We start from the raw sequence: 26768 nt of genomic DNA, 5'->3' as shown, positions 1-26768 counted from the left end.
GGGGGGAGTTGTTGGTGTCATTAGGCATAAATATAGGTAATTCGGGAGAATGGCTTTGGGCCTATGTGACCCAAAGTACCTTTATGTAAAGTGCTTTTGTTAGCCTTACTAGATTTTTGTAATTTTTTATGTTATGTGCTGACTATTGGCAGCTGCAAGGCTGCTTGATACTAGATGTAGCCAATACTAAATAAGATAGGCGGAAAGCAGATGCTGTAATTAAAGTTATATGCATGAGAATGTAGCCCCCACGGTGGGAAAGTACAGATAACTGTTCACAGACGAGACCAGAAGGGTGGGGGCTAGTTCAGAAGCGCACTCTCCTAGCTAAATTTGTAGTGGAATAAGTTTGTGCCTAGGATAGGGACGGTTCAGCAAGAAAAAAAAAGGATCGGGCCCAGGCGGGCAAACAACAGACAGAGAGATTGGAAAACAGGTTGGAAACTTTTGAGGGTCTGGTGGAAAGAAGGAAAGTGAATATAAGCATAAGGATTTCAAATACCCAGAAGGATATTTGGAATGGTGATTTGGATCGGTAAGTGGCTGTTGGGAGACAAGCAAGTGATTTAAGGTAAGAGCAAGTGATTTTAAGGAAAGTGAAAAGTTAACTCTGTAGTTGCTGGAGGGAACAGCAGTTGAATTTTGTAAAGATGCTAAAGAGAAAAGTTTTTGGTGTTTTTGAAATGTTTGTAAATAAATTCAGGTGAAGAAATTAGTTTGCAATGAAGTTTGGAGAGGTTTACTGAAAGTCTCTTTAAGAAAAGAGGGGGAGATGTGGGGATTTATCATCCCTATGCTGCCTTGGTGGAAAGTTACAGCAGCGGACATCATGGACAGAGAGGTTAGATAAAGTTGTTGTGAGAAAGCAGAAATCTAGCCAGGAGGATGCAGGCGCCAGATGGCCTGGCTGGGATCGGTTTCAAGGTGATAAACAAGACCATAATCAGATGGATTGCATGGGAAATGGGGAATCAGTGAGCAAAGGGCCATGCATGTGAAAAGCGTGTGTATCGGACAAAGAACCAATCAGCAGCAATGTAATGTTGGTGTGTCTGACGTTTGCTAATATGGAGAAGCCTATATAATATGATGCATTGTACACAATAAACGATTCAGCTTGCAATCATATTGGTTGTTGTGCTTTATCCGGCCCGCATGTAACGCAACAATTCTCCACATTGAAACCCCAGAAGCACATGTCTGAAGGAAAGCACAGGGCATGTAATCTAGCATATGTCAGGGGTGTGGGTAAATACACACCTTAAACTCTGGTAGAGCCCTGTACCTGTTTGCAGCGTGAATGGGGCATGTAACAGGTCTTGAGTTTAATTAGTCTGCCACCTCCATTCCCACAATGCACTGAGCCGCTTTCTTCCTGACCCTTATATCATATAGGTCCTTGTCCTTATGTTCACTGGCAGTAGCATGGTACACTGACTGACCACAGTAGAGCACAACTTCAGTAACACAGCCAGAGGTTAGGGGCCTATTATAGGAGTGGGTGGGTGAAATTCTGTGGCCTGCAATATGCAGGAGCTCAGACAAGATGACCATAAGGATCCCTTCTGGCTTTAAAGTCTATGATCTTTCTACTACACTCTTTACAAATGAAAATTGATCCAGCTCTGAGAGCAGCTGTTTGGCCTGCTGAGTATATCCAGGTGCCGATCAATTTGTGGGGGAGTACACCATTCTCCAAGAATTTGGCTGGAGCAGCAGGAACATTTACTGGGAAATTTCACAGAGGCTGGAATGGGGGACATTCAGCAGACTCCATCCCAGTGCCGGGAACATATGAAGCACTTGATGCTCCTGTACAGGAAGGCCAAAGACTCCAACAGTTGGTCCTGAAGGGCTGATAGTACATGCCCCTTCTGCGAGGAGTATGAACAGGTGCTGTCAAGGGCCCCCAGTACTGCGCCTTCCATAGTTCGTGATCTCCTTCTCAACCCTTGCTTGTCTCATTGTCTGAGAGGACACCAATGAGGGCCAGGGCGAGGAGGCAGCTGGGACTATGGAGGATGTCCTAGAAGACACAGAGGAGCATATGATTCAGCACCTATACCCAGGGGAGCACATTGAAGAAGACCCCCTTGATGAAACTGAAGAGGACCCTAAGCTGTGTCAGGAACCAGAACCCCGAGGTTGGTAAGTTACAATGCCCTCCCTCTACCCACCAATATCACCTCTTGCTCTGGTGCTACATTTCTGATTTTTAAGATCAAGGGCATTTGAAGTACTGTGCACTGACTTTTGCTCCCTGGATAATATAGTATGCATTGCTCCATTGCTGCCTGTTTGAACTGAAGTGTTGAAGCATTATCATGCCTCATACCCTTACCAAACTCCTCCACTTTCCCTTCTCCATCCAGTCCTGTTCTGCTCCAACCTGAAAATAGTCCTCAGGCAAGACAAAGTTCTAAATCAATAGTTTCATTGATTTCCAATGATCCACAATTATGCATTTGGCTTCAAAAGCTATTTTTTCAATCAAATCTGTGCATTTCTTAGCCAGCAGTCAGACAGAGATGGTCCTAGGGCCGTGTGGAAACAGATTGGGGTGCAGATTGGAAAAATCCAGTTGGGGAAGGGAACAGAACACAGTTATAGAAAACTTTACAGTTGGTTCTCTAAGGAAAAGTTAACTACTCTAGTCTTGTCTTCCTTGGAAGATTTCAAAGGCTTTACAGAATCGGTCCCTGGTGTCTGCCCTGCCTTTTCCCCATACAGAGCTATGCTGCACAAGCCAGGGGGTTAGGGGTTGGGGAAGCATCTGCTCTCGCAGTTAGATATAAATAGTGTAGTGCCCCTTTCCAGTTGTCTTAGGCAAGGGGTTGTGGTGCTGGGCTGAATCTTCAGGAAACCCAATGAAGTTGTGGTGTACCTCTTTCGCTATCCACTTTACCATTTTTAGGTAGGCACAGGGCCAGGATTTTCAGGGAAAGTTAGAGGTGGGTGGTTGCATGTGGTTCAATCTCTTATTTTGCATGAAATCTCTATGCTACCTGAGAATATAATCAATTTCAAAGTGAATTGCCTCCCAATCCTGTAAGCATATTTCAAGCAAATTTCTGTTTCAGCAAAAACTCTAGCTGTTTTTTCAGGTCCATTGGTGGTGCAAATCTTCTTGGTCTCCCTTCGTAGATGACCATCCCCTCCATTCAGCAATATGTAGGGGGTGACCATTATCAGAAATGTATCTCTGGAATAATTTTCCAGATCTCCTCCACAGGCCTGGAAAACCACCTCTCTTTTCTGTTCGGGTACCTTGAAAACTGTGATGTTCTCCAAATGTTGGCCAGCCTTAAGGTATGAAATTGTGAAGTGGTAACACAGACTATGGTAGGAATTACTTTCCCTCCCTTCATCCCCACTGAGACACTATGAACATTTTTAATTATTTAATATATGAGTAGAGTTTTCTTACCATTATTAGCCTCTGTTCCTTCCAGAAGGGCTGCAAAAGTTGTTTGAAGCAAGGACAGTGAGGCTGCTACATTCCTGGCATGCTGAAAACTATCAAAATTGTAGCCTTCCATAGCAAATTTATCTTTGGAGGGGCAATTTCTCAATCTGTTCCAAAAGCCAAAAATATAATGCTCTCCTTGTCTTTGAATTGGCAAGGGCTATGGTTCTTCAGGGTGAAAAAACACTGCTTAATGGGTAGGAGCAGCATGCCAGTGACAGCAGAGGTAGGAGAAGGACCTGGAGGAACTGCTCATAGGGACGGACAGGAGAAATCAGGAGCAATTTGAATTCCACAGTTCATGGGAGGAGCATTCAGCAAGAAAAGATACTTATGAACCATTTCATAGACATGAAGAAGCCATAGGGAACGGGAACATTCCCTAACAGAGAAACTCATTGAACTGGTGGCCAAAAGAATGCAGCATCTGCCTGCTGCCAAGGCCTCAGAACCAAGCCATCAGCCATCATTTCCAACTCCAGCTACCGCCCAGGATGCTGCCAAATTGGTGAATCCTTTTGCAATGATAGCCTCTCCTCCCAACCAACCAGGAGGAAAATGCTGAGCCCGCAGGAGTGCCAGAACCTTATCATGTACTTGCCCCTGAAATCCTCGCAGGAGATGTCCACAGTTCCCACCATCTCACCCCCATTGTTCACTTCTTCTGATGAGCGGGCAAAGACATTAAACTGTGGGCAGCGTTCTTGGTTGTGAAGAGTTACTTTAGTAACAGTTTGTTGCAGTTCTGATTTCAAACTCTTCCATTAATCCTTCTACATCACACTTTTATTAAAAGTTATGCTTTTTTTAATCATGTGTGGGTCCAGTTGATAAACTGAAGTGGGTTTTACATTCCTGAATAGGCTGAAAGCTTCTCACCTCATGTAATAGAGTGCTGTGTAAAAATCTGATGCCATCACAATGGAAATATTTTTGAGTCGTCCCATCCAAAGCTCAGAAATACCTTAAGCTACACAGAGACACAGGAGAGATGGGGAAAGTGCCATGGGTGGGGACATGTACTTTAAAAGCATTACTATTAATCTACATAGCAGATGTCTAAAACACACAAAAGGGGTCGATCAGTGTCTTAAGTGCTTTATTAAACATGATGAAAATCAAAACCCAAGAACACTAACAAAGAACGAGGGAACATACCAGCAATAACAGCATCTGCCAGTACTTTGCCTCCTTCCCTACAAAAAAAAAAGGGGGGGAATTGTGACCATATCAGAGATTAGTGCTCTACAACAGCCATTAATTGTACGTAGCACTGCTGCATCCTTGCATCCTGAACCATTAAAGTGTTTCCCACATTTGTATTCAGGGATTTGCCTCTCTAAGCTACTAAGCCTCACAGAATGATTGAATAACATTTTTGTTTCACATGCTTACTTGTGGGCAAACTATTGGGATATGGTTTCCAATTGTGCCCCCTGCACAATTCAGAAAAGTTATCCTCTGAAATCCAGCTATTATTGCTGGAATTTTTCTTATGGCAACCATCTATGGATAAATCACAGTGTTAATTGCCTCACAAACCTGAACAATTATGACCCAAGCAATCAACTTTCCAACCTCAAAGTGGTTTGCCACAGACCTATGGGTATTTGATGTAACCAGATTCCACAGAACAATAGCAGCCCAGTTTTGAACTGATATAGCTTCCATGAATTGAGTGTTCTGGTGCCAGAGGTTTGGTCCAAATTCCCCACATCACTCCATGAAAGTCTGTTTTCTCATTTGGAAGTTCTGAAGTCACTGCGGGTCATCCCAGATTTCTTGTAATAAGGAGGAAGAGCAGAACCAGCTCATCATCCCTGTGCTCCATATCTTCTACCAAGTTTGGCAAGCAATAACGTGATCAGGACATGTCATCAGCAAGTGTGTGGAGGTGAGAGACAGTACCAACAAAACACAGCAAAGTGGTTCCTAAAGCGTCTCCCTGTGACACACAGAACTCTGGGATAACACCCCTGAAATGGTAGCACTAACGTCACATAACAGCAGCAGTGGATGTGGCTATATGTGTATACACAATGTTATACATATGTCTATCCCAGCAAATGTGGACTCTCAGCCATGAGTATGTGAAGCACAGGAGAGATTACATAACATGCTACCCGTGTATGCACACAAGCACAGACATAGGCTTAGAGGTACAGCACAGAATCCCAGCCTGAGTATGTATTTCATAATTCTTTCACATCTCTCATTTACTGCCCCCAATTCTTGTGGTAGCTCAATTTTATCTTTTTAGCACCCCTCAGGCACCATTTTCTGTGCTAAATATTTTGGTATACATTCTTCCCCTGGCTAAACTTCAATGGAGTTATAACAAAAATGAATTTGGCCTTTTCTTTTGTTTTCAGCTTTAATCAACATTTTCCTTTTCCTTTTCTGATGCCAATCACATCAGAAGCATCTGTTGGTTCATATCAAACTAAACCAGATGATACAACTTGAGTTTGAATTAATTATGGTTATCAGGGGAGTCAGGTTGTTGTGAAAGTTTTTGGAACATCTGAGCAGTTTAGAACTTTGTTTTCCTACAGACACATCTTTACCTTTCATTTTTCACAAGAATGAAGTTTCTAATATTATCTGTTGTCCCAAAAGCAGCTTAATGGATCTCTATAATGAGAATGTAATCCTGTCTTTCTTTGATAATATTAAAGGACCAAGTCATAAAGGAACCTTTGTTTCCATACTATATATTTATAATTAATTAACATGTTATATGCAATTAAAATTCATTAAATACTTGCTTCTCTGTATGTACAATATGTGATGCTTCTCCCTCCTCACTTCAGGAGAAGAGAAATAGACAAATGTAAATGAAACTTTCTTAAAATAATATTTAGCATTTACATAGTGTCCTTCAACTGAACAGTTCAAAGTTTATAAAAACATTAACTAATTCTCACTCTACCCGGGCAAAGTAGGTACATATTAAACCATCTCAATTTTCATACATGGATACATTTTAGGGCCAGAATAGTTCCTTGTGGTGTCTAAGCTGAGACAGAAGAGTTACAGCATTTGAACCAAAATATCACAGAAAATCAATTGCAGATATAGGATTAGAACATAGGAGTCCTAATTCCTAGTTTGCAGGTCTAAACACCTGACAACGCTCCTCCACTGTATAATATTTATTAAGCACTTTATAGAAAACTTATATCACTGTATTAGTAGTATACATTAGTTATGGATAAGCCTCAGAAAGTTTGGAAGTTCAATACGCAGGAGTACCCAAAAGTTTCCATACTTATCCCAATTAACTTTGTGGATTTACAAACTGGAATTCTTATAGGATCTTAGATATTACTGATGGAAAAGGCTTGATAAATCATCTAGTCGAGGGGATTCCCTGCCGGTATGTGAGCTAGATGTTCTGTCCATTCATTTAATATCATTTTTTTAAGATGGTGGTACACAAGTCAATAAAGTCTGGGAGCCACAGATGTAGTCCATTCTCCTAGAAACAGTCCCTCCAATACATTCAGTAGCTCTTTCTCCATTTTATATTTACATGTCCCCAGCATTCAGGTTTCCATCACAGCCAAATACGGCTCACTCTCATGAAATATCCTAAATATTTCTTCTATCATCTAGGTGTTTCAACCATAAAATATTTATCGACTGCTATCATGTCCACCCTTAGTCCTCATTTATATTACTTTTGTAAAGCTTTCCTCATCAGATCAATTCCTTCAAACCCCTAATAGTTTTTGCTGCTCTTCTCTGCATTTCCCCCACGTAGCAGGGTGAACCCCTGCTCCTTCCCTGAAGGGGTTAAAAACAGCCCTGGGACGGGGCTGTGGCAGGAGAAAACAGCCTTTAGGCTGGGCTGATTGGGGGAAGTGGCTGCAGCTGGGGCCACGCCCCAAACTGAACAGGGCCTTATAAGAAGGCCAGGGAAGCCAGAAGCCCAGTCAGTCTCTCTCTGCCTTCAGAGAGAGAAGGGCCTGGCTGCAGGGAGCTGAAATAAAGTACCTGAGGGTGAAGCAGGGCTGGGGAAAGGCAGAGGAGCTGGGGAGCTCCAGTCTGGAAAGCACCAGGCTGTGGCCTAGCAGAGGGCTAAAAGGTACTGGGGGTTGCAGGGGGCAGCCCAGGGGTAGGCCAAGGCAGCAGGTCCAAACCCTCCTTGCCAGTGATGAACAGGCTGATACTGCAGTCTGCCCCAGGGCGTGGGGCTAGAGAATGACTGGCATTCAATACTGAGGCAAAGTGGGGATAGTAGGGTGGGGGTTCCCCTGGGAAGGGGAAACCCAGTTAAAGGTAAAAGGGGTACCGGGGTCCTGGGAGGGACACGGGGGCCAGGAGAAGACAGGGGGATCACCGGCCTGCAGAGGGCACTCCTGAGCTGGAAAGAGCTAATTCCCCAGAGTCACCAGTAGGAGGCGCCACAGGGGTGAGTCGACCTGTCTACACCCCAATATATGCTTTTCTAACATTGGAGGGATTATATTCCAGATGTGGTGTGTTGCACCTACTGCTAGTAGGGACATCCATTGGAATGTTAGAGGACAATGGCAGTCCACTAGATACAGTGGAGAGCCATAAGTGCAGAGTAAAAAAATACATCTGAAAGTACAGCTGGAGAACAGAACAAAGCAAATTAACACAACAAAGTAAATTATTTGTATGCATTTGCAATCAAATGCAGGTTTACATTAGCCAAGGTGGTCTTTGTGAGTGAATGCCAGGTCTGAAAGCCAATTTCCCTGTATACTAATCTTGAGAGACAATGGTGGATTCTTACAGATTAGCCTTTGGTGCAGTGTGTGAGGATTTGATATACAGTTTTCAATGACAATAACAGGCATTGTATATCTAAATTCCCATTGCCATAACCAACCACTATCAATCACTGGTGTGGCTGCTGTACTTAGGGAAATGCTCTTGTATTTACATATATACAAACCCACAAATCCTATTTTAGCAGAATTTCCTTAAAATATGACAAAGTTTTACAGTTTTGGGAACATGTGTGAAAATCTCAACAGTTTTCACCCAGGGCCTGGTAACCTAACATTAGCACAAATTGGGTTTGATTCATCATGCAGGTACAAATTGCACTCTCTATTTGTGCAGGGGCATTTGTGCCAGCAGAGGCATTCATTTCTGGTGGAGGGAAGGTGGTAGCATTCTAGTCTATTCAGGTCCATATCCTGTGCTCTTCATCCTGGTATCTGAGGTGCTGCCATCACTCCTTTCTTGGTCCCAACAGAAGGGAACAGATTAAATTTTGGCTGGAGCTCCAGAGGGACCATGTAGGCAGCAAAATATGTTTTGAAGTCACACATCTCCCACTTGCTCTGAAGTTGCCATTTTCTCCAGTTCTTACAAGAATACTTTGGTGTCCCTGGTAAAATGGAGTTTGTTAGCAGTACTGTGCTCCCACTCACTGTGGGTTTGACAATGTAGTAGACCCAAGAACCTGGATTCTGAACTGGGCCTCAAGTTCCAACATGGGTATAAAATCCTTGTCAATCATCTGTGCAGTGCTTGGTGTTTCAAGAGTCAAAGGGACCTTATATAGAAGCTAATGTTTCAAGGGCTGCTGTTCCCTGTGAATGACTTCCCTGAGTTTGACTTGATTTATGCCTCTCTATTCCATGTGGAACATAGGGCCTTCACCACTACCTTCCATCCTTGGCAGTCTATTGCTGCAGTTTTAGTTTCTTCACATGCCATTTTGATAACATTCAGTTCTTCTTTTGTTGTGTGTTTCCAAGTTGTCCTTGGTTTAACCTCACCTTCTCTTGCCCTGAGGATTCCAATCCAATCCCTATCTTATGTCTTTCTATTCTTCCCTCCACATGTATCCTAGCTATCTCATTTTTGGTTCCATAATGCCCTGTCCCATCAGTATTTTTCATCCTCCTCTAAAGCTCTTCATTTATGAAGCAGGCTGGCTAACCTAGTGAGGAGGGCTTTAAACTAGGTTCTCCGGGGGAAGGAGACCAAAGCCCTGAGGTAAGTGGGTGTAGATGAGTGGACTTGCCCCTGAGGCATCTCCTGATGGTGACTCAGGGAATTGGCTCGTTCCAGCTCCAGAGCGCCCTCTGCAGGCCAGTGATCTGCTTGCCGTTGGCTCCTGTGTCCCTTCCAGAACCCCGGTGCCCTTATCCCAGGGTTCTGCTTCCTGCAGTACCCCATAGTCTTACTGGGTTTCCCCACCCCAGGGAACCCCCACTCCCTATCCCCACGTTGCCTCGGTCATGGCTACTGCCAGTGTCTGTTTAACCCCCGCGCCCTGGAGCAGACTGCTGTGTATCAGCCAATCATCACAGGTAACAAGGGGTTTGGACGGCTGCCTTTACCCACCCCTGGGCTGCCCTCTGCAACCCCTGGTACCTGTTAACCCAATGCTAGGCCGCAGCCTGGGGGTTTCCAGGCTGGAGCTCCCCGGCAGCCTTTCCCCAGCCCTGCTTCACTCAGGTACCCTGTCTCTAGCTCCCTGCAGCCAAGCCCATCTCCCTCTACAAACAGAGAGGGACTGTTTGGGCTTCTGGCTCACAGACTCTTATAGGGGCCAGCTGGGCCTGATTGGAGCATGACCACAGCTGAGCCTTCAATCAGCCCAGACTTCTTGCCCCAGCCTCAGACCTCTCCTGGGCTGTTTTAAGCCCTTCAGGGCAGGAGCAGGGGACCACCTTGCTACAGTGGGGAAGTGGAATACCAGGAGGAAGCACGAGCAAGAAAGTACAAGAGGGGAGGAGTCCTGCCTCATACTGAGAAAGCGGACAATCAGCAAGTTAACTTAAGTGCCTATACATAAATGCAAGAAGCCTGAGAAACAAGCAGGGAGAACTAGAATGCTGGCACAGTCAAGGAATTATGATGTGATTGGAATAACAGAGACTTGGTGGGATAACTCACATGACTGGAGTACTGTCATGGATGAATATAAACTGTTCAGGAAGGACAGGCAGGGCAGAAAAGGTGGGGGAGTTGCATTGTATGTTAGAGACCAGTATGACTGCTCAGAGCTCCAGTATAAAACTGCAGAAAAACCTGATAGTCTCTGGATTAAGTTTAGAAGTGTGAGCAACAAGGGTGATGTTGTGTGGGAATCTGCTATAGACCATCAGACCAGGGGGATGAGGTGGACAAAGCTTTCTTCAGGCAACTAACAGAAGGTCACAGGCCCTGGTTTTCATGGGGGACTTCAATCACCCTGATATCTGCTGGAAGAGCAATACAGCAGTGCACAGACAATCCAGAAAGTTTTTGGAAAGTGTAGAGGACAATTTCCTGGTGAAAGTGCTGGAGGAACCAAATAGGGGCAGAGCTCTTCTTGACCTGCTGCTCACAAACAGGGAAGAATTAGTAGGGGAAGTAAAAGTGGATGGGAAGCTGGGAGGCAGTGACCACGAGATGGTTGAGTATCAGAGGGGTAGCCGTGTTAGTCTGGTTCTGTAGAAGCAGCAAAGAATCCTGTGGCACCTTATAGACTAACAGACATTTTGCAGCATGAGCTTTCGTGCATCCGACGAAGTGGGTATTCACCCACGAAAGCTCATGCTGCAAAACGTCTGTTAGTCTATAAGGTGCCACAGGATTCTTTGCTGCTTGAGATGGTTGAGTTCAGGATCCTGATACAAGGAAGAAAGGAGAGCAGTAGAATACGGATCCTGGACTTCAGAAAAGCAGACTTTGACTCCCTTGGGGAACTGATGGGCAGGATCACCTGGGAGAATAAAATGAGGGGGAAAGGAGTCCAGGAGAGCTGGCTGTATTTTAAAGAATCCTTATTGAGGTTGCAGGAACAAACCATCTCGATGTGTAGAAAAAATAATAAATATGGCAGGCGACCAGCTTGTCTTAACAGTGAAATCCTTGCTAATCTTAAACACAAAAAAGAAGCTTAAAAGAAGTGGAAGATTGGACAAATGACAAGGGAGGAGTATAAAAATATTGCTCAGGAGTGAAATCAGGAAGACCAAATCACACTTGGAGTTGCAGCTAGTAAGGGATGTTAAGAGTAACAAGAAGGGTTTCTACAGGTATGTTAGCAACAAGAAGGTGGTCAAGGAAAGTGTGGGCCCCTTACTGAATGGGGAAGGCAAACTAGTGACAGAGGATGTGGAAAAAGCTAATGTACTCAATGCTTTTTTTTGCCTCTGTCTTCATGAACAAGGCCTGCTCCCAGACTACTGCACTGGGCAGCACAGTATGGGGAGGAGGTGACCAGCCCTTTATGAAGAAAGAAGTGGTTCAGGACTATTTAGAAAAGCTGGATGAGCACAAGTCCATGGGGTCAGATGCACTGCATCTGAGGGTGCTTAAGGAGTTGGTGGATGTGATTGCAGATCCATTGGCCTTTATCTTTGAAAACTCATGGCAGTCGGGGGAGGTCCTGGATGACTGGAAAAAGGCTAATGTAGTGCCCAACTTTAAAAAAGGGAAAAAGGAGGATCCGGGAAACTACAGGCCAGTCAGCCTCACCTCAGTCCCTGGAAAAATCATGAAGCAGGTCCTCAAGGAATCAATTCTGAAGCACTTAGAGGAGAGGAAAGTGATCATGAACAGTCAGCATGGATTCACCAAGGGCAAGTCCTGCCTGACTAACCTAATTGCCTTCTATGAGGAGATAACTGGGTCTGTGGATGAGGGGAAAGCAGTGTATGTGTTATTCCTTGACTTTAGCAAAGCTTTTGATATGGTCTCCCACGGTATTCTTGTCAGCAAGTTAAAGAAGTATGGGCTGGATGAATGGACTATAAGGTGGTTAGAAAGCTGGCTAGATCATCAGGCTCAACGGGTAGTGATTAATGGCTCCATGTCTAGTTGGCAGGCGGTATCAAGCGGAGTACCCCAAGGGTCGGTCCTGGGGCTGGTTTTGTTAAATATCTTCATTAATGATCTGGAGGATGGCGTGGACTGCACCCTCAGCAAGTTTGCAGATGACACTAAACTGGGAGGAGTGGTAGATACCCGGGAGGGTAGGGATAGGATACATTTGCTATCTTTTTTTTCTTCACACATCTTTTGCAAGAGGCCTATAAAAATGTCTACTGAGTTCTTCATATCTGCCTTAAGGGCCTCCAGACACAGAGGGTTTGACCAGAGGCTCACCATTCAGTAGTTGATAGAAGTACTGCCTCTATATATTAAATTGTTCATATATCTTCATTGTTAAATTGCAGTCATTGTCTTGGAGTGATCCACTGGTATGTGTTCTTTTTCAAGATCACTGTCTAGTGCAGTAATATTCAGATCTCAGTGGTTCATGAACCAAATTAGTGATCAACAATACTCAAAAGAGCCATAGTACTGTGAATTAATTGATTCATGTACTATTTTATATTTAGAAACTATATCTATATAATGTATTATTTAATATATAAAATACATATAATTCTCACAGCAAAACAAATGACCAAGTATTATTATTTTATCAACTACAATTGGTTAATATAGTAAAAGCATCCTGATTGGTTAATAACTCAGATTGGTTAATAATTAATCAGTGTTTTAATATCATGTGCTGCACAGAGTCACAGGAGAGACATTAAAGAGCCATGTGTAGCTCGTGAGCATCAGTCTGAGTATAACTGGTCTAGTGTAAGAAAGATAGGGTAAAAATTACCTAGACCACTTTTTGTAAGGTTCTTTTAATTTCAGTTGCTTAGCTAAAAAAAGACTTGAGAGTTAAATTTAGTTTTACAGAGTTTTATTAAATTTTAACAGTAGAAACTAATAATACACGATATGAGAGGCCTAAATTATGTTGGACTATCATTTGGCTAACACAAACAAGAAAACTGGTCTATATAATCATTCAAGTTTTCAGAATCAAACCACACAACCACAATAGAAAATAAAATGTATGCAAGGTGACTTTATTTAGATTTTTTACTGAGTCCCTAAGAATACGGCCTCACTGATGCCAATTGGTTACCAATTCACTGTTAACACAACAGAGGAAAACCAATCCAAATCTAGATTACAAGACAATTTCTCAATTACTTACATGTCAATTCACCAAACACTCCTTCCCAATGGATCAACAGCAGTTAATCCTTTTAACCTATTTCCCAGGGAATGATATTAGCCTGAGGATCTGATTAACACCTCTAAGTCTCTAAGACAGGTGGGTAAACTTTTTGGCCTGAGGGCTACATCTGGGAATAGAAATTGTATGGCGGACCTTGAATATTCACAAAATTGGTGTTGGGGTGCAGGAGGGGGGTAAGGACTCTGCTTGGGGGTTGGACTCTGGGGTGGGGCCAGAGATGAGGAGTTCATGGTGTGGGAGGGGGCTCTGGGCTGGGGTGGGGGAGTTGGGTTGGTGGGGAGTGAGGGTTGTGGGAGGGGGCTGGGAATGAGGAGTTTGGGGTGTAAGAGTGTGCTCTGGGCTGGGATCGAGTGGTTCGGAGGGTGGGAGGGGGATCAGGGCTGGGGAAGGTGGTTGGGGTGCAGGAAGGGGTGCAAGCTCTGGCTGGGGGTACAGGCTCTGTGGTGGGGTTGGGGATGAGAGGTTTGGGGTGCAGGAGAGTGCTCCAGGCTGGGATCGAGGGTTTTGGAGAGCGGGAGGGGGATCAGGGTTGGGCAGGGGATTGGGACGTGGGGAAAGGCTCAGGGGTGCAGGCTCCAAGCTGCACTTACCTCAAATGGCTCCCAGAAGCAGTGGCATATTCCTTCTCCGGCTTCTAGGCAGAGGTGCAGCCAGGCGGCTCTACACATTGCCCTGTCCACAGGCCCCGCCCCTGCAGCTCCCATTGGAGCACTGGAGAGGGCCATTGGAACACGTAGGAGCTGGAGGGGGCCATTCTGCTACTTCTGAGAGCTGCGTGGAGTGACCCCCGACTCTGCTCCCCGGAAGGAGTGCAAGAGTAGGGCAAGCCCCGGACCCCGCTCCCCAACAGTAGCTTGAGGGCCAGCATAAAATGTTTGCCCACCCCTGCTCTAAGATAAATACCTACATTGTATAGACTGAGTGCATCTCTAAAAGCTTGCATGCTTGCTCTGATTTTATGCCATTTACTTCTACAGTATTCTATAATCCTAGCTAACGCTATTTTTTTTCAGTTTTAAAGATGCTGTACAGCAGTCTTGATTTGAACCTGTTACAAAACAAAGACACGCTGTAAATACGACACTCTTTAAAACACATAAACAGGCATGTAGACTTTCTTACTAATTAGGTACTCAGTTTCAGGAAGTGGTCAACTGACTGATTTAGGTTGTCACCCAAGAGAAAGTCTTTGTGCTAATTATCACCAGATCTTTGCCCAATAGTCAGCTTTCGGCTCAATTATCATTCAAAGCAAGAGTTGATATTTCAAACTCAGGTGGATTGAAGGACAGACACAACTATTGTGTTTTTCCAGTGTGCTAGTGGGAAACCTGAACTGCTGGAAAACAGAAAGAGATAGTTAAAGGTGCCTATCCAAGACAGGAACTTGATGTCACCAGGAGAATTATGAGGTGGCTACCTCAGGGCCTCACTGTTCTCCCTTCCAGGTGTCTTTGACTTTCGGGAAGCAATGTGCTGAAGAAGACAGGCTATTTTAACCTGCTGGTGGTCCAAATTGGTTCCTCTTCTTGGAGGTACTGGCATTAATCAACTAGATGGTGACCCATACTTGTTCTGGAGATTCAAAATGTCTCTCTAAAATGACAGTCATGCTCTCTCATCATCCAATCAGTTTTTAAGTACTTGCAACTAGGCTTGGAATTTTCTAGTCTCTTTGTGCAACACATCTTGTTACACCATCTTGTGTAAGACAAGTTAGGCCATAGTTGTTGGTACAACCATCTTGGGATATACCTTGAATACTTGCTGCTTTGCTCTGGTCAGCAACTTACTTCTGTAAGTGACTTTCCATGTGCTCTTTTGTGGTACATTTTTGTAATTGGTCAATTTTGCAGTTATGCTTTCTCAAATTACAGCTTCTCCATCAAGACCCTGCTAGCTGCTGAATACCCAGATTAAAATTAATATAATGTATACAAAGTCTCTCCATTTTCTTTGAAGTTCTTGAAACTTGTTTTAACAATCCATTATACAATGCAAAGTCACTTCAAGAACTGTTGGTCTCTAGCAGGCCAGAAAAGCTGCGTAAATCTTCATTTCTGTTCTCTTGTTTTGACAACAATGATGAGATCTTGGTATGTCATGCGCAGCAGAATTTGTATATTATTAGTTATATTTCTGATTATTCCATTTTGTGGTCAAGTGTCCTTTCACATTAACACACACCATTTGGTTTTAGTTTATTTTAATTACTGCTTCAGTCCATACAGGTACATTTCACTAACTTGAAAATATAAACACGGTTGAGTGCAAACATTAGCTTTACTTACCCACTTTATCACTTAAACTAAACTAAAAGAAATCAATATGAACACAACCCTTTTCTTTCCTAATGGGATTAACCATGAGGTAAATCCTGTCATTAAAGTTTACAATATTTTGTCCAAAGCTATTTCTCTTACAGTTAGCTTCCCTTTTAGACATATAATAATTATATTAGATTCCTTAAATGTTTCCATTTTAATTCTGTATCTAGAATATCATATAACATCAGTGTTTGATATCAACATGATTTTAATTCATTTACTGATTCACAGAGAGGAGAAAAATGGGAAGTGTCTTTAGCTGCACTAGCAGTATACGCTTGCAAAATGCTGCAACAAGTCTAAATTTCCTCAGATTATGGAAGAAATCTAGCCATTAGATCTTGGGTTTTTATTCTCTTAGCCCTCTGTTTCATCTTTCTAAAAGGCCTTGATGCCTGAACAATTCTTAAATAGTAACCACTCATAATTTTTGAGTCTTAGCTACCACGCTAGTGACATTGTACAGGGTCTTCATGTCATTTTGTGATTCGTAAATCTGTGCATCCATTGCTATTTTGTATATAAAATATTATTTGTCTTTCCTGCACTCTTTTTGATCTTTTTATTCTATGCATTATATTCCTCCCAGAAATCATTGTTTCTGTGTTCTTGTGCTTGATTGATTTAGTTTCAGATACATTTTATGTTGTTCTTCTATTTTCTACAATATATCCTCCAACAATCATTGTGGGGTCTCTTCCTGAATCTCAGTCCTTCATAGTTTTGTTTTTGTGTTTTTGAAAGTTTCCATTATATGTTTCCATTTGCCTTCTATTGTTCCATCTTCATCTTCAAGCACCTGTTTGCTAGCATTTCAAGGAGCATATAACTTTTCTGCTCAGGGAATATGCTGAAAACCATCTTATACATCTCAGCAGCCCTGGACAAACCGCAAAAAGTCCTGAGGTTTCATTTGCTATACTGTTGTCTGTTTTAGCTTGGTGATGTTATAATGAGGGCACCCTTCCTGCTACATACATCCTCTAAAGTTCTTCACTAGAGCCAAATTACAATCTGGTTCCTTATTGTATGGTCTGGTCACCATCAAGTATCTTGTGGATAGAATGGTGAGGGAAAATAGCTTCTCTAATGACCAGTTCATTCATTCCATGAAAATCAGCAAACATTTCACCATTTTTGTTCATTTAACCATTTCATGTCTTGTTTCCCTATATTTATTTTTCTGCCATTATTGTTGCTCCTCACTTTAGCATTCATGTCTCCAATTAGTAGAAGGACAAACTTTTCTGGGATCTTGTCTACTGTGCTCTGTAGCTGTTCATAATAAATTTCTTTTTCATCTTGGCTAGCTTGAATTGTTACAGAATAACACTGAATAATGGACACTTTCTGGAACTCTGATGTGTTGTTATGATTCTTCCCAAACTGGTGTCCATTCTATCAGACTTTTAGCTGCCCTCTTGATAGTATTAGATCCATGCCATTTCTGTGTACATTACTGGCATTCAATTTAACTTAGGCCTAATATACCTAGTTTATATCTGTCCATTTCTTTTGTTACTTGAGCTATCTTACCAGGCTCATATGGTGTCGGCATGTTCCATGTACCAATTTTAATTAAGAATTTAGGAGGGAGAAAATTCATTAGAGGAGTAGCTTCCTTCTGGGTTTGGCCATTTTGCATCATCATTTCTCTTCTATGTCAAACTAAGTTGAGTTTGCTGAGCCAAACAGTAGAGTAGGTTTCCATAACCGCTTTGTTTTTTACAGCAGCAGTTTATTAGCTCGTGCTCAACCCCTTATCTGGTGGACTGCCATTAATCTAGCTCCTACCCTGCCTTACCAGTTATACGCCCACCAGCATAGCTCTTAAGGTGACAGGAGCCAGCGAGCCTTCTCACTGCATCAAATCACAGCCCATGGGGAAGGATGGGTAGAGAGTAGCCACATTGATAGCTTCAGGGGATAGACAAGATCATCAAGGGATGATAAAGCTACAAAATCTCCACCCTCACTTCTGGCAGCTTCTGCTGCTATCAGAGAACTGCAGAAAGTAGCTGACAGCCTCTTTGCAGCTACTAATTCCACCAATTCTTATGATATCTCATAGAATTCCCCTCTGTCAGAACACCACAAGATATGCAGAAGCAGCCATCTGCAAAGCAAATGAAAGTAACAGGCAAAGGTAGCCCCTCTTGCCATTTACAAGCATATGTGCTATGTGGGCAAAGACACTGGAAGTGAAAAAGAACCAGACACATCAGGAATGAAGGAGAGGGTGATAACTTATTTTACTTTATAGCCACCAGAGACTTGGGTGGAGGTGAAGATGGGGTAGAGCCACTACAGACTTGAAGGAGAAGGAGAAGGGTAATTTGTGCTCTGTCCCATCTGAATATTTTTACACCTTCATTTCAGTCCTTTGTGCCCCAGGCCAGCAGGAAATAAGAGCATTGCAGATGTGCTACTTTCAGCCTACAAGGAGAGGAAAAGGAATGTGTCCTGCCATTACCACAGTAGCCCATACTGACTGATTTGGGGGGATAATTATTATTTATATTGTACTAGCACTCTAAGGTGCCCATTAGGTTCACTAGCCACTATACAAACACACAAGAAACCAGTCACTGCCTCAAAGACTCTGCAATCTAGAAAGATAATAAAAATAAACAAAGAATAGAGGAAACTGATACAATATACCGACACAATGTTCAGGGTCATGGCATCAGGCACATGTCATGTTAGAGCTGTCTTTCTCCCCCTAAGATCTGTTTATATGTGAGTCTTATTTATATTAAAAATAGTTTTAGTGTTTTTCTGGACAGGTTCCTCTGACTAAACTGGTGTAAGTGTAAGCTCCTGGACTCTTTGCTGTATCTGATACCACTTTGCTAAAAGATTCTAGTACTGTACTGCTTTAGATGCTCATATACTATGGTGTTGAGGGTCAGATATTTAGATAGAGTTGAGGGATTTCCATATTATGTCATGTTGAAATCAATGTTCCAAACTAGGGCATACAGTTCTTATCTTTGCCTGGAGGACATTGTCACAAAGTGGTACTGATACAGAAGAGTGGTCCTTTGATAAGTCAGACAAAAACAATCTTCAGTTTAAAAGAGAGGAACCCCCTCAAATAAGATTAATACCCATATTTTTCATAAATGGCCTCCATTTATGGGCATAAATGGTTAGATTTGCCTACCTGACTCCTTGTGCTTGCCTATCAGATCTCTAAATGCTAATATGAATTTACCCATAATGAACTGGGATTCAAAGATGCAGCTACAATTATTTCCAGACAGAGTTTTATACCTGCAATAATGGAAGTCAGATTGAGAACTAGATGAAAAATATGCCGTTAAAGCATCATATCCCTGGCTGTTCATCTGGACAAAAAAACGCCAAGAACAAAAGCTGTTGAAAGAGTTTTGTGTAAGGAAACGAAACAGTGGTTTGCTCTCTGGTACAGAATGAGAAATAGCAAAACATTTTCATTTTGAAATCAATTGATTATTTAAGGTGTGTTTTTTTTAATCTCCATATCATTAATTGGCTCTTGCCAGTATAATTCCTCCTAGGGAGTTGTTTTCAAAGGACAATTAGTTGTGCTGGGAATTGCTACAGTGACACTAATAAAAAGAAAAAGTTGTTTTGTCTTGTCTTTATCCCTGAGAGACTATGGCTTTCCAAATCCCAGTCAATTTAAACCATGGAAATATGCTGGCATATTCCCACTGCTGTGCACTGTGTTAATAAATAAGCAGAGGAGTATTTAGAGTATGCATCACTGTCACTAGCAATTCAGCTGAAACATTAGCACCTTCTATAGTTGAGAAAAAATAAGTACATTTTTCACCTGAGTTACTCTTTTAACAGCAATAAGCATAAAAGTTCTTTTACTTTATAGCCTTCAACTGAACAGACCATTTGCTATCTTTTCAGCTATAGCCCACATGATTTATCCAGTACTACATTTCAGATTTGCTCCTTATTGCCTTTTTTGTTCCTTCTTTGTCATTTCAAGGAGCCGCTAACATTTCTGCTGAGGGAATGTGCTGAAAACCACCTTATACATCTCAGCAGCCCTGGACAAACTTCAAAAAATTCTGAGGTTTCATTTGCCTAAGCATCCAGAGGTTCAGATGCTCATCCAGACTTCGCCAAACCTGTTAATAGCCCTTTTATCTACCCTCCAATTATTTTCTGGACAAGCCTCATGAGAAAACTTTTAAGCTCACTCAATTTCCATCTTCAGTAAAATTAATGGCTTTGGCTCAGATCATCTCCTCTGCTTTTTGACAATGAAAGCAGTGGGGGAAAAAACTGTTAATGTGGCCCAAAGTCTATCAGAGAATGTGAAAGTGAGGCAATGTAACATCAACCATTTCTCCTGCTACCTGGGTGGATTCCCCTCCACATGGACACGGTGTATTTGGAGCTCTGTGGAAGTAGGGTGTGTGACTAATTAGACTGGGGGAGTTGTGGAAAACTTTCTTAGCTTGACAACACCAAGGGTCACTCATCATGTGGCCTATCTCCTTCAACCACATAACCTGTACTGCCAGGACCCAAATAAATCTTCCAAAGATTATGTATCAGCATCCCTTCTTTTTTGTGCTTTCTCTCCCTACACTGATGAACAGTTTTGCCTGGTCTCTGCAAAAGGTAGGATTTTATGTGCTTATTAAATAGCTTAAGTGCAGACAGATTAGATTAGATTTAACCCATCTGACTCCTCCTATTCCTCTGCCCTTCCTTTCCAGTAATGGAATGCAAACTCTCAATATCCACATGCAAAACTCATGGAGCCAGAGCTTTACCTGAAGCAAATTGGTACAGCTGTATTTGAATTCAATGGAGCTATGCCAATTTACATAATCTGAAGATGTGACCCAAGTTGTTTTCTGAGTACCTTTAGCCCTCCTGTGCATGGTTTGGCTTTGCAAGTAACTCCTCTATGTCTTACAAAGTCATTTATATAGGTTTCTAATTTTCAGGTTCTCCCCACCTCTGTGTGACAACATTCCTTTTATCATCTGCCTTCTTTTCAGACACGTGCACTGGCTCGGCCATAGTTTTGATGACAGGCTTTTAGTATTGCCTTATGCATGACAGTCTCCACCATTGTAGCTGCCAAATTGTGTAACATTTAATCACAACATCCACAGGGCCCCATTACTGAGAAGGTATGTCACTGCTTGTTAATACTTTTACAGACGGGGCAACAATACAAAAGCAGTTTCAGTTTGGGGTACTTTGATTAGCATATTTTAAAATCTCCACTGAGGTCTTGCTTAGGGTTGTCTGAATAGATGACCGGCAAAATATGCTGAGACGAGATTTTCAAAGCTGTCTACAGAAGATAGGCATACAACAGTTATTAAAATTAAAGGGGAGGAGTTTATATCTAAATCTCAGTTATTTTGGGGAATCGAATCCTATGCACCATCATTTTTTAAGGTCTAAATCATTCCTTCTCTGTTTCAATCCCAGATTATTGTCATATGTAATAGACTGCATATTTTATTTGTGTACCTCTAGACTCTTCACAATTTATTTTTATATAACTTGAGACATCTTATTGATTCATACTGTTTTCAGAAATACCAGGCACATCTTTCCGTTCACCAGAGGAGCAGAAGCAGCTACAGAATTTGCATATTGCACATTTGCATATGTACTGATCCCCTTTCAACCATGACTAATAGAAGGATATCCTCTTTTATATTTTATTTTTTGGTATTTTCCTTTTTTTATATTAACCTGGTGGTAGATTTACATTTTAAAAGCAAGTTTCCCTTTGAAATTCTCCTTGGGAATAGAAGAATACATCTTGGTCTGTGAGCTGTAGGCAGATACCGGGTAAATGTGGAAGAACTGCAAAAAGAAAAGGCAATTACTTTGTTTTGTCTTGCAGCTTCTATATTCACAGTAAATATTTTGATCTTCCTGTTCTAATAAAAGGGTTCAGTGCTTTCCAGTAAACATGTTGGTACCTTATAGTACAGTATTCAGACAAGCTCTTTTCCCGAGTGCTCCAGAATAGTACTTTGCAGGAACTCTCTAGGATTGCCAAAATCTGTAATATTTCCTTTTGTTCCTGCTTATCTTTCCAAGCACATTAGGTTGTGTCCATTTTTATGTATTTAAGAACAAATCCTAAAGTCCCTACTCAAATAAAGACTGAAAGATCTAGACATTAGCCCAAAAATGTCGACAATGGTTAGCTGTGCTGAGATCACATCCTATCATGCTGTCTCATTGTTTTCTTGTGCTCCCTGATCTGTATGCACCTGTGCTCACTTCTCTTATGCTTAGATTGTAAGCCCCTGGGTGCAGTGACCATCTTTTTGTTCTTTGTATAGCGGCTAACACAATGTAGTCCTGTTCCATGACCAGGGAAGCTAGGTGCTAACAGTAATAAAAATAAATAAATAGCACAAGAACTATCATGGTGGAAATAAGTAAAGATCGTGAGGGTTGTTTGGTGCATGGACCATATTTTCTTCAGGGTTTGTGCAGCACTAAATACAATTGGGTCCTGTCCACAACCAAGGTTTTCAGGTCCTCCGGAAATACAATAATACATAATAATAAAATAAATTATAAATAATAATAAAAAATACTCCCAATTCCCTGTGATAATTTTGCCTCATTTTTGCAATGCATTTAAAGATTTTTCTCAGTATCTTGCCAATTTTCTGGTTCGGGTTTGGTAAGTAGTTGCTGCTTTATTTGCTTTGTATCTGAATGTATTTTTAAATTATGGTAAGGGACCAAGAGCCCATCACAGGCACTTTTAAAAACTGTATTACACATTGAAATAAAGAAATAAGAAATCAGCCTGCTCCTAAATAGCAAGGGCTGTATGAAAAGAGGCATATAGATCTGGATTCCAACATGAAATGATTTTTCCTACTTCCTATTTTAGGTTCTCTTGTGAGATAATTTCATCTGAATGGAAACTAACTTTTACAGAGTTGACAGTCATAGATTCATAGATTCCAAAGCCAGGAGAAACCACTTTCGTCATCTACCCTGACCTCTTGTATTACACAGGCCATAGAACTTTCCCAAAATAATTCCTAGAGCATATATTTAGAAAACATCCAATCTTGATTGCAAAATTGTTGTGATGGATAATACCATGACACTTGGTATATTGTTCCAATGGTTAATTACTCTCACAGTTAAAAATGTATGTCTAATTTCCAGTCAAAATTTGTCTACCTTCAACTTCCAACCTTTGGATCATGTTATGCCTTTCTCTGCTGGATTGAAAAGCCCACTATTAAATACTTGTTCCGCATGTAGGCACTTTTAGAATGTTATCAGTCTTTAATTTTTATGTTGTTAAACGAAATAGATTGAGCTTCTTGAGTCTATCACTATAAGGCATATTTTTTCAATCATTCTCATGGCTCTTCTCTGAACCTTCTCCGAATTATTAATATCCTTCTTGAATCATGGACACCAAACTGGACACAGTATCCTAGCAGTGGTCACTAGGATGCATGTCAAATGCAGAAGTAAAATAACCTCTTGTCACAGAGCATCTCTGTCACTACCCAGTGTACACCACTGCCTGGCCAGTTTGCATGGTCTCACGGTCACAAACACACACCAGGTTAGTCTTTCACCAAGGTGTGTATTTTTTTTTTCAAATTAGCACAGGGAGGCTCCCCCACACCCTTCATTCCTCAGCCCAGGCTCATCTTCTGAGTTTTCCTTCTGCGCTCCTTTCTTGCTTCCCGTTCCTTCCACTTGTATCCCCCACAATTATATTGTTATCCCCAGTGATTACCCCCAGGAGCTCATAATCCCCAACAGAAAGGTTAACTGCCTCCAGCTGGGCCTGCAATGTCAGTGATCAGGATGCTGCTGATAGTGCCCTGTCAGATGGCTCTACTCCTACTCAAGAGTCCCCTGTTTATATATCTAATGACTGCATTCACCCTTTTGGCCATAATGTCACACCTGGGAGCTCATGTTCAATTTATCATCCACCACAACACTCAAATCCTTTTCAGAATCACTGCTTCCCAGAATAGAATCCCCCCTCCTGTAAGTAAGGACTACATTCTTTGTTTCTATGTATACGTTTACATTTAGCCATTTTAAAATGCATATTTATTGTTTGCTTGCCCCCAGCTTACCAACTGATCCACATCGCTCTATATCAGTGACTTGTCCTCTTCATTATTTACCACCCTCACTCCACCCCACCCCCCCAATTTTTGTATCCTCTGCTGACGTAATCATTGATGATTTTGTGTTCTTCGTGGTCGTTGATAAGAATATTAAATAGCATACAACCAGGAACTGATCCCAGCAAGACCCTACTTGAAACACACCCTTTTGATGATGATTCCCCATTTAAATTACATTTTGAAACCTAACAGTTAACCAGCTTCTAATATATTTCATGCGTGTTATGTTAATTTTAAATCCTTCTCATCACAGGCACCAACTTTGTGATTTCCTGAGGGCTGCTCGATTCCCACTCCACCGCAGGCCCCACTCACCTCTTCTCCCAAACTCCAACCCCCACCCCGCCTCTTCTTGCCCCTGCCCCACCTCTTCCCTTTTCACCCCCTCCCCTGAGCACACCCTGCCCTCTCTTCTCCCCTTTCCCCCAGCATCTCCGGTACACCACTGATCAGCTGAGCAGCGCTGGGGGAAGAGCTGATCAGTGGGGCTGTTAGTGGGTGCTGAGCACCCACTATTTTTTTTCTGGAGCACCCAGAGTCGGCGACTATGCTTCTAATTTTTTAATCAAAATGTCACGTGCTACCAAGTTAAATGCCTTACAGAAGTCTAAGTATATTATATTAGCACTATCACTTTTATCAACCAAACTTGTCATCACATCCAAAAAAGATACCAAATCAGTTTGACACGATCTATTTTCCATAAAGCCATGTTGTTTTGCATTAATTACATTACGGTCCTTTAGTTCTTTATTAATTGAATCCCATATCAGCTGCTCCATTATCTTGCCCAGAATCAATGCCAGGCTGACAAATCTATAATTACCTAGGTCATACCATTCACCCTTTTAAAATATTTGCACAATATTAGCCTTCTTTCAGTCTCCTGGAACATCCCCAGTGTTCCACATCTTATTAAAAATCACTGTTTATAAAACTTTGAAATTTAAATACTATGGGTTAGATCATCTCTTATGCATCCCTCTAAAGGGCATAAAACTCCAGGTCTTAAAGCTATGACTACTGAAGCTAACAGAAAGACTCTACTGACTTCAACTGGCTTTGAATCAGGCCATTAGTAAATTTGGGCTTTCAAAATTTATGTCCAATCTGGGGATGGCAATGCTTATTTCTCTGTACATGTTTGGCTTCCAAATCCTATGTATATCTGCAGCTCTGCACACAGAGTCCAGTTTGGTGACTGCATGCTCACAAGCAGGCCTCTGTGTCTGGACTCCCTTTGACTTCAGTGAGTCTATACTTTGGCACAGGGGTTCACCCACTTACATGCAGTTGCGGGATCATGGCCAAAGTGACTTCACATGTTTCCATCCCTTATCCCCAAAAGACCCTACCAGGCTTCATGACAGCAAAACTCCAGTAGCATATGTTCCTTTATGAACCCCTCTGCTGCCTGTTCTCCAATTTCACAAATTTTGAGACAGGACTCAGAGAATGGAAAAGTAGAGCAGGTATTAATTAATCCTGATCACCACTGAAAACATTTGAAGGGACATCCACAATGTCAGAGGAACTTCACTGAAGCTACAAAAGAGTTATATCAATTTTACTCTCCTGCATCTGAGAAAAGTGTCAGTTTCTTTTACCTAAAAAAAAATATTCCCTGAAATCTGGAAATAGAAGTGCACATCATCTGTAGAAATTCTAAATACCATTTCTAAGAATAAGAGGACAATTATTACACAATTCTTCCAACTCTTCTAATCAAGTGTTTTGTCTAAATAGTAAAAATTCTTGACATCTCTCTGGAGGAGCCCAATAAAGTTGTTAAATGACTTTTAATTAAAAAAAACAACAACATGAGGGCAGGTTTATTGACATGGAATTTATACTGTACCAAATAATCTGCAGATGTTATTAAGCCTTTCTTTGATGCCCAACCATTCTATACCTGCAAACATCTTGGCAATTTGGCCTAGAATTTTTATCTGGGAAATTAAAGTATCCCACCTAACCACCACCCCAAAAGAATGTTGGGCTAGAAACCTTGTCTAGTGGACTAAAAACAGAATTTGGAGATAGGATCACTTGAATTCTCATTTTGTGTCTGACTCTGACACTGTGGATTTAGTCAAATGTTCTAACACTATGCCTTATTGTCTCCGTTTGATATTTTCTTTACAAACACAAATCCTCTCAGCAATCATGAGGTAAAGTGTTATATAAGCATCAAAGGTATTTTATTTTCTGTTGTAAAGACTCTATTGCCTACATTATTTCATTATGTGAGAGGTAAAACGAAGAAAAAAGACTTACCTACAAAATATGTTAAACATGTAGCATGCTTGTGAAAAATTTAAGTAACTTTAGTACTTGGGATAGTGAAAAACAAGAACACTGCCTGAGTGCCAATTCACACTTCTCCATGTAGCTCTGTCAATTAATTTCAAACCTAGATTATAATACCCCCTGTATTGCAGGCCTGAGAGTCTGTTGAGCACAGATTATCAATTGTATTAAATATTATGGTGCTTTGGGGACATGATCAATTTGAAGCTAATGGAAACAAGTGGTAGAAGTCTTCAGATGAATGAAGCCAAACTCATTTTCTCTTATGATTGTTATTCAGTTTTGTAGAAGTCAAAAACCAATGTGCTAATTCCATGAGATACACATTTTAAGTATCATCTAAGTATTTCCATTAGTACTTGTCAATGTTACCAAGTTTCCTCCTAGAACTGTTTCTCTATTGAATACAGTATATTGATGCAATTAAAGTCCAGCCAGTGTTTTCCTTAGTAGGTAAT

Source organism: Mauremys reevesii, linkage group 3 (assembly GCF_016161935.1).
Source record: "Mauremys reevesii isolate NIE-2019 linkage group 3, ASM1616193v1, whole genome shotgun sequence".
Classification (NCBI taxonomy): Eukaryota; Metazoa; Chordata; order Testudines; family Geoemydidae; genus Mauremys; species Mauremys reevesii.
This window is presented reverse-complemented; position numbering follows the sequence as displayed.